The sequence below is a fragment of the Zingiber officinale genome, chromosome 6A, assembly GCF_018446385.1.
Source record: "Zingiber officinale cultivar Zhangliang chromosome 6A, Zo_v1.1, whole genome shotgun sequence".
NCBI classification, from domain to species: domain Eukaryota; kingdom Viridiplantae; phylum Streptophyta; class Magnoliopsida; order Zingiberales; family Zingiberaceae; genus Zingiber; species Zingiber officinale.
Window position 1 is genome coordinate 50637308 of NC_055997.1, and position 7195 is coordinate 50644502.

Genomic DNA, 7195 nt, shown 5'->3' on the forward strand with positions numbered 1-7195 from the left:
TGTTGGGATATTTTGATTTTTCCAAATGAGCTTACATGATTTGAGCCTCATCTAGTAACCAAAATGAAGTTTGAGAAATCACCATAGAAACCAAGTACTAAACAAACAAGATGAATCATGACTATTTCAATGATATCAACCATTCAAGCATTAAGTATAGTGAAGTGAAGGTAAGATCCTTAAGGTCAAGCCAAATCTCAAACTTATCTCCATATGATACTTAGCTTATTTCATGCTACCCAAAATAGAGAAAAGAGGTTCATTAAGAATACTACTAACATCACTTAAAACATCATGAGTCTAGATAATGAACGTGCTAGCATTTTAACTTGAAGACAAGAAAGCATATAAGTGAAGTTTTGATGTTCTCAAGATGTATGCCACAAGATCAAAAGATAGTCAAGTAACTATCAAAAATCAAGCAATCAAAGCAAGAACAAATGCAAAAAAAATGTAGAATAAAATAGAAAATGCAAAAAGAAAAATCAAGTTCGACACCCCCCCCCCCCCCCCAGACTTAAACTTTTCATTGTCCCGATGAAATCAATATGATGGAGGTGGTGGAGGTGGATGAGGGAAAGGAGGTCTACGGCGTAATTGGCCAATGGGAAAACTAGGAAAACCTAGAGTTTAGCTCAGGATTATATGATACTCAAACAAAGCATCAACTTGTTGGCTAGTGACTCTCATGCTTTGCATGAAATCTCTCATTCTAGCCTGATCAGTATTATAGTCCTGGACAAATTCAGCCTGTTAAAAGAAAGACTCCTAATAAACTCTTAACAAATTCTTAACAAGAATCCATTTAAATCCTCTAACAAGGTCCCAAGCTTCTTTGGTTCCGAACATATTTCTATAAACTCTAAACCTGTTACAACAGAAATACATAGCAACCAGCTAATTCCTTTAATCATACTATAACAGGATTACATAGAAGCTAACTAATCTCTTTAATCATGCTTCATCAGAAAATACTAAACGGTAATGAAAGGTACTCAAACTAAATTCTGCATTTTCTAAGAACATGCTTATTCATAACCAGCAAATTAACACAAACAAAACTAATACTTGCTGAAATTAAAACCCTAATACTTGCTGAAATTAAAACCCTTATAACGCTTGTTTCAATGATATAAACGAAATATCAATATGCACATGTACAGGACTAAATTCAGGACATGCATGCTATAACAGGACACAACCAGCTAGCCAATAAATCCCTTAAGCATGCTATAACTGAACTTAAGCAGGCAACTTCTCTTTTCTACACAGCTTAATCCGAAACAGAAACAAGAAGGTTGAATCCCTAGCTACCCTATTCTGTAAAGCATGATCCGGAAACCATAGGAAGAAAATCCGAACATAATAAACAACCTACAATTCATATCGAAATCAATAGGTCTTAGCAAGCACTCTGTACAACTCAAACCAACCTTAGCAATTCGGCTAGATAAACAAAGCATAGAAATAAAAGCCCTAGCTTATAAATCCACTCGGCACAGCAAAATCCGCAACAAAGGGAAACAGAAACCCTAAATTCGGAGCAAGGAAGAAAATCGAAGCTCGGAGCAACTCCTACCACAGGTGAGTAGTACTTACCGCCGGTTCTTGGACTTACAACCGAAGGGTGGAAGAGATTCTAGGGTTCCAAGCTTGAAAATTTGTGGCTTCTTCTTGTGCCCGCGTTGACCTTGCCGAGAGAAGTTCGGCTTGGTGAAGGATCCGTGGAGGAGAGAGCTTCGTCGACCACCGAAGTGAAGCCTAGCGCCGTCGTCTCGGTGCATTTTCCGCCCGCACAGTTGCCGCACGCGAAAGAGAGGGAAGAAAGGTTCGGGCGGCTGAGGGAAAGAAAACCTAAGCTTTCTTTTAAACCCGGGCTTAATTATTCACTACAACTTATATACATCTCGCTCCCTATATGGTTAACAAAACCAGCGTAGCTCAGCTAGTCGGCTGCGTCCGGTTAGGTCGAGTTCGACCCGAGGTCACGGGTTCGAGCCTCGCCTTCAACGGTTTTTTGTCAAAATTTCTTTCTTTTTGTAAACATACTAAACGACCTCCAAAAATTGCGTAAAAATAATCTAAAAATTTCTAAAAATCTCTAGAATATTTTAAAAGCATTTTCAAATATTTTTATGGACATTTGGAACTCGAAATAGAGAAAATTGAGTCGTTACAACTGCCGTTATATAGGATGGATAGATCTCATCTACATCACTCACATCCCTCCGCATAATTTGTTACATACCCAATAATCGCCTTTATGGTCCACCCAGTTACGGGTGACGTTTGACGAAGCCAAACTATGCAACTCTTTATATAGGGAACCATGGTGACTTCAGGTCCAAGGACTAATCGTCATACTAATAGCCACATGAGAAAGTATATGACACTCATATAACGATCCATGATACTTTCTCATGGCGGGTAATTTAGTATGCATTCTCCAATGCATACCCATGTGTCAACTTGATATCTCTATATCCATGACTTGTGAGATCAAGTCATCGAGTTGACCTACATACTAGTCTTCTCGCATTAACATTGTCCCTGAGTGTTAATACTTGATTAGGAATGATTAAGAGTAGTGTTATCTATATCATCTCACTATCGATTCAACCAATCGATTGATATAGATAAGAACCTTCTACTCAAGGACGCTATTATACTTAGTTATTTGGCACCAATACAAGTAAGTATAATGACCATAACGAAAATGCCTTTATAAACATAGGAATATGACACAATGAGTTCATACAACAATCATCATATGATTGACTTTAGGGCTCTAACTAACAAAAATTCGAACGAACACTTCCTCATAAGTGATTATTATAATTAAATTGAGCTGAATAATAGGTTGGGCGGGATAATGACATTGAACAAAATAATCAAGCCGGAAGGAATAATGAGACCCTTGTACAAGATGAAATTCGAATTAACACTTCCTCATAAATGATTATCATAATTAAACTGAGCTGAATAATATACTGGGAGGGATAATGACTAGATCTAATTTAGTTAGATCTTGCTGGAAAGGGAGACTAATCATCCCATATTTTTCAACAAAATCAAAGGGATTTCTTATGAAAGAATTGACTAATTTATAGTTTGAAGAAGAAGGAACTTCTTCCACATCTTCTATAGAAATAATCAAATAGATAGGAGACACGTCTGATACATCTTCTCTGATATAAAGATTTTTTTTTTATTTGGATAAACATAAGATAAGTGTTCATGTTCATTACATGCAAAACATATTATGATGTTGGAATAAGTTTTGTTTGATTTGTATTTCCAACATGTTTGTCTGTGTTAAGATATATATGTCATTTAAGCCTTGCTCTTTCTTAAATAATACTTTGTTTTTGGCTAGCTTTTGGGTTTTGCCATTATAGCAGGCCTTCGTTTCCTATGTGGACGATGGACGATTTGTCCCATATTGTTGAGAAGTACATATTTGGTTTAAAAAAAAAATCATATTGTTGATTTTTAACTGTTTTTTATCCATATATAAGTGCATTTCTATTTCAGTTTATTGATAATATGTTGTATCCTTAGCTTACTTCTATGTAATGATCAATGATACGACATATCTAACATTATTCTAAACTTCGCCTTTGATGGAAGAGAGCAACAACTAGAAGCAGGATATGAGCTACTATTTGAAGGTTGAATCTGATCTATCGCTGGAAAGCACCATAGATAGAAGGTTGCAGTTTGTTGGCTGAAATGTGTTAGAGAAGATGAGAAAAGTAAGAAAATCTGCTAGCCTGGGAATAACCTGAAAGAAAAAGCTCGTTATTGGCCGGCTAGAAAATAGATGAAAAGAGACAACACTTGAAGGAGGAAAGACAATTGCAAAGCGGCTGTTGTTGGAGAGGAAGAGGTATAAAGAGAAGAGAGGGAAAGGAAGACAAAGAAAGGGAAGAAGCTTGTTGTCCTTGAAATTAAGCAGAAGGAAAGTGATGTTGCTCTGGCTATAAGGAAAAATAGGAAGAGGAGGAAGAAGAAATTGCAGTTGTGACTATGGGAATCATGGTGCTTGAAATAAAAAGGAGGAAGAAGTAAGAGAGGTGGAATGCACTCCTGCTATTGAGAAGATAAGTTTTTTGAATTGATGCTGGAAAAAGAAAAGAAGAAGAAGAAGAAGAATTAAAAAGGTAAAGAAAGAAGAATTGAGAGAAGGGTTCGTGAAAAGGAAGAGAAGAAAGAAAGAAGGTTGTCGCGAGGAGAAGCTTCGACGTGTGCCTTGCGACGGTGGTAGAAAAGAATATACAAAAGAGTAAGGAAGCAATCGATGACCATAAAAGAGCAGCAAGGTGCTGCTACTAAGACTTTAAAGAAAAGAGAAAAAGTCCTGCTGGATAAAAGGAAAAAGCATGAGGTTGACCTCTATAAGAGAGGAGCATTCTGTTGATGGAAGATGGTGGAAGTAAAGAATAATGAACGTATCGTAGTTGTGGTGGTAGAATGAAAAATGAGAAAGAGAAACTAAATAGAGGAAAGAAAAAGTAGACCAATAAAGAGGAGGGATAGAAGCATGTGGTAAAAGGTGATTCGTTTGCTCTTAGTATCCTCGTCAATTAGTCATTAGTGAAAATGGTTAAGATATGGAGGAGATTATGCTCGATCATGCCGAGTTTCGATCCCAATATCTCATGTGGTAATACCTCATATCTTAACCATCGCACCGCCCCGAGAGGACGAGGAGGGATAGAAGCATGCTTCTATTTATGAAAGAGCAAATTTTGATGTATATTTATCATCTTCTTGATCAATCTAAGACCATTGAACCTTGACACATGCATACTTATCTATGGAATTACATATCCTAATCTGAATCCCAAAACCTTTCTACAATAATCCTATTTTCTCCCTCTAATAAAGGAGAAGGGAGACGTCGCAGCAGCGGTAAAGTATATGTTTGCAGCCGGAGGAAGAAGGGATACTTGTAGCTGGAAGATGAGGGGGATATATAGAAAGATGCTTGCTTGGAAAAAAAAATAAAAGAAAAAAGAGTTGTTTGCTAAAGAGAAGAGAAGAATAAAAGAATAATATAGTAAGAGTTGCAAGAGATATCTAATGTTGGAAGAGAGGAAACGAAGAGGAAAGGAAGGAGAAGGGAGAAAGAGATTGAGAAAGAGAACACTACAAAAAAAAATCAGCATTAGAGACGGAAAATTCCGTCGCTATTCTGTCGCTAAACTAGATTAGCGACTAATTAGCAACGGAATCACTGCGTCAATATAAATTGTGTCGCTGACTATATTTAGAGACATAATATAAATTCCGTCGCTAATTAGAGACGGAATATATATTCCGACTCTAAATTTAGCGATGGAATATATATTCCGTCACTAAAATATTAGCGACAAGAATTTAATCATCAGTCGCTAACAATAAAATCCTGTCTCTGATTTAATTAAAATTAAATGTTCCATCTCTAATTAGAGACGGACCTTAAATGTTCCGTGTCTAATTAGATATGGAACTTAAATATTCCGTCTCTAATTAGAGACGGAACTTAAATTTTCCGTCGCAAGGCATCGACATTTCAGATAATTTCAGGGCAATCAGCGATGGAAAATTAAAGTTCCGTCACTAGATATTGTTATAACAGTATTTTCCATGGAGAAGTTAGAGACAAAATTTTAAAATTCCGTCTCTAATACCTGGAGATTTCAGCAGCACAATTTCGTTCCTACAGTCATCCTTGTTTACATTTTTTAATAATCTAAACCATCACATACAATGATTTTCAAACAACACAAAACTCTCCAAATAACAATACATTCATACAAAATTTAATCCAATCACAAAACTTAAACTAAATCTCCAATCAAAAAACAAAGATAAATATCCAAACATCTCCAACCATAAACACCTGATTATATAGTACTACAACATCTGAAATTTAAAAACACAATATGTAACGACCTGGCCCCTTGGCCCTTTGGGCGGCCCAACTGGCGGCCCCTTGGCAGTCCCTTGGGCGACCACAATGACGGCCCAACTAGATAAATTGTCACGCCCTGGGGAGTCTCTGTCCGAAGAAATTTCGACAGCATCTCCCCTGTACGGGTGACAATCTGAACCATTTCTACAGACACAATATACCTCAGCAACGGGCGGCTGGAATATACACACAACCACGCAGTTTAAATGCAGCCTACTCGGCTGATACAATAAAATACACAACCACGCAGTTATATGTAAATCTAACAGCCCACTCGGCTGTACCAAAACCAAACACAACGGAAATACAATGGACAACACATACAAACTAAAAACAAAGACTGCTAGCCGGCTAGGCTTACACCACACAACAAAACAACACTCCAAAAATAAAATCGGAACACAAAGCTAAATACACAAATTCATATACCAAAATAAAAATAAACAAAAGCGGAGACATATCTTCTGATGTGACATTGGGACCAGCAGGCAGGATACTCCAAGCAACTCCATAAACAACCTAGTACCTGAAAAAGATAATGTCCACGGGGTGAGTTCAACAACTCAGCAGATACCAGTTGGCATGTATAGTAAACTATAACAAATAGTAATAACTATGGAGTACAATCTCCTAGACAAAAGATGAAAATGCATAATAGAAAAGGCTGAAGGGAACTGTACTCACCAGGGCCTCCTATCAGAATAGTCAGGTCGTCAGATCGAGAGTATCATAAATCCTGTATGCATGTCAAACATATGCATCCATCCAAATACAGCATATAAGTGCAACAAACACAATCAATAAATGCATCAATGCATATGATGCCAATGACATGGTCACCCCTGACGCCAATCAGCCATCTCACACAAGATGGTGAGACCGAGTGGGTAGGGCTGTGACAACCGTGCACTCTACCGTCACTGCTCCTGATGGAGTCCTATCCTCCTACCCCAAATCATAAGTGGGGGAGCTCAATGCTCTCATCTCCTGGTACACAATGACGGGGAGGGATCCCTACTGGCTACCACACTGCGTCACACTACCCATGAGCGGACCAACAGAGCCAAACAGGGCAAACTGTCTGCCGGCTACCACGCTGCGTCTCCTGACCAACGGAGCCTAACAGAGCAGAACTGTCTGCCGGCTACCACGCTGAATCCTCGGACCAGCGGAGCCTAACAGTGAACTGCCATACACCTGCCTGACATACCACTAACCCATGAGTGGTGGTGTGTG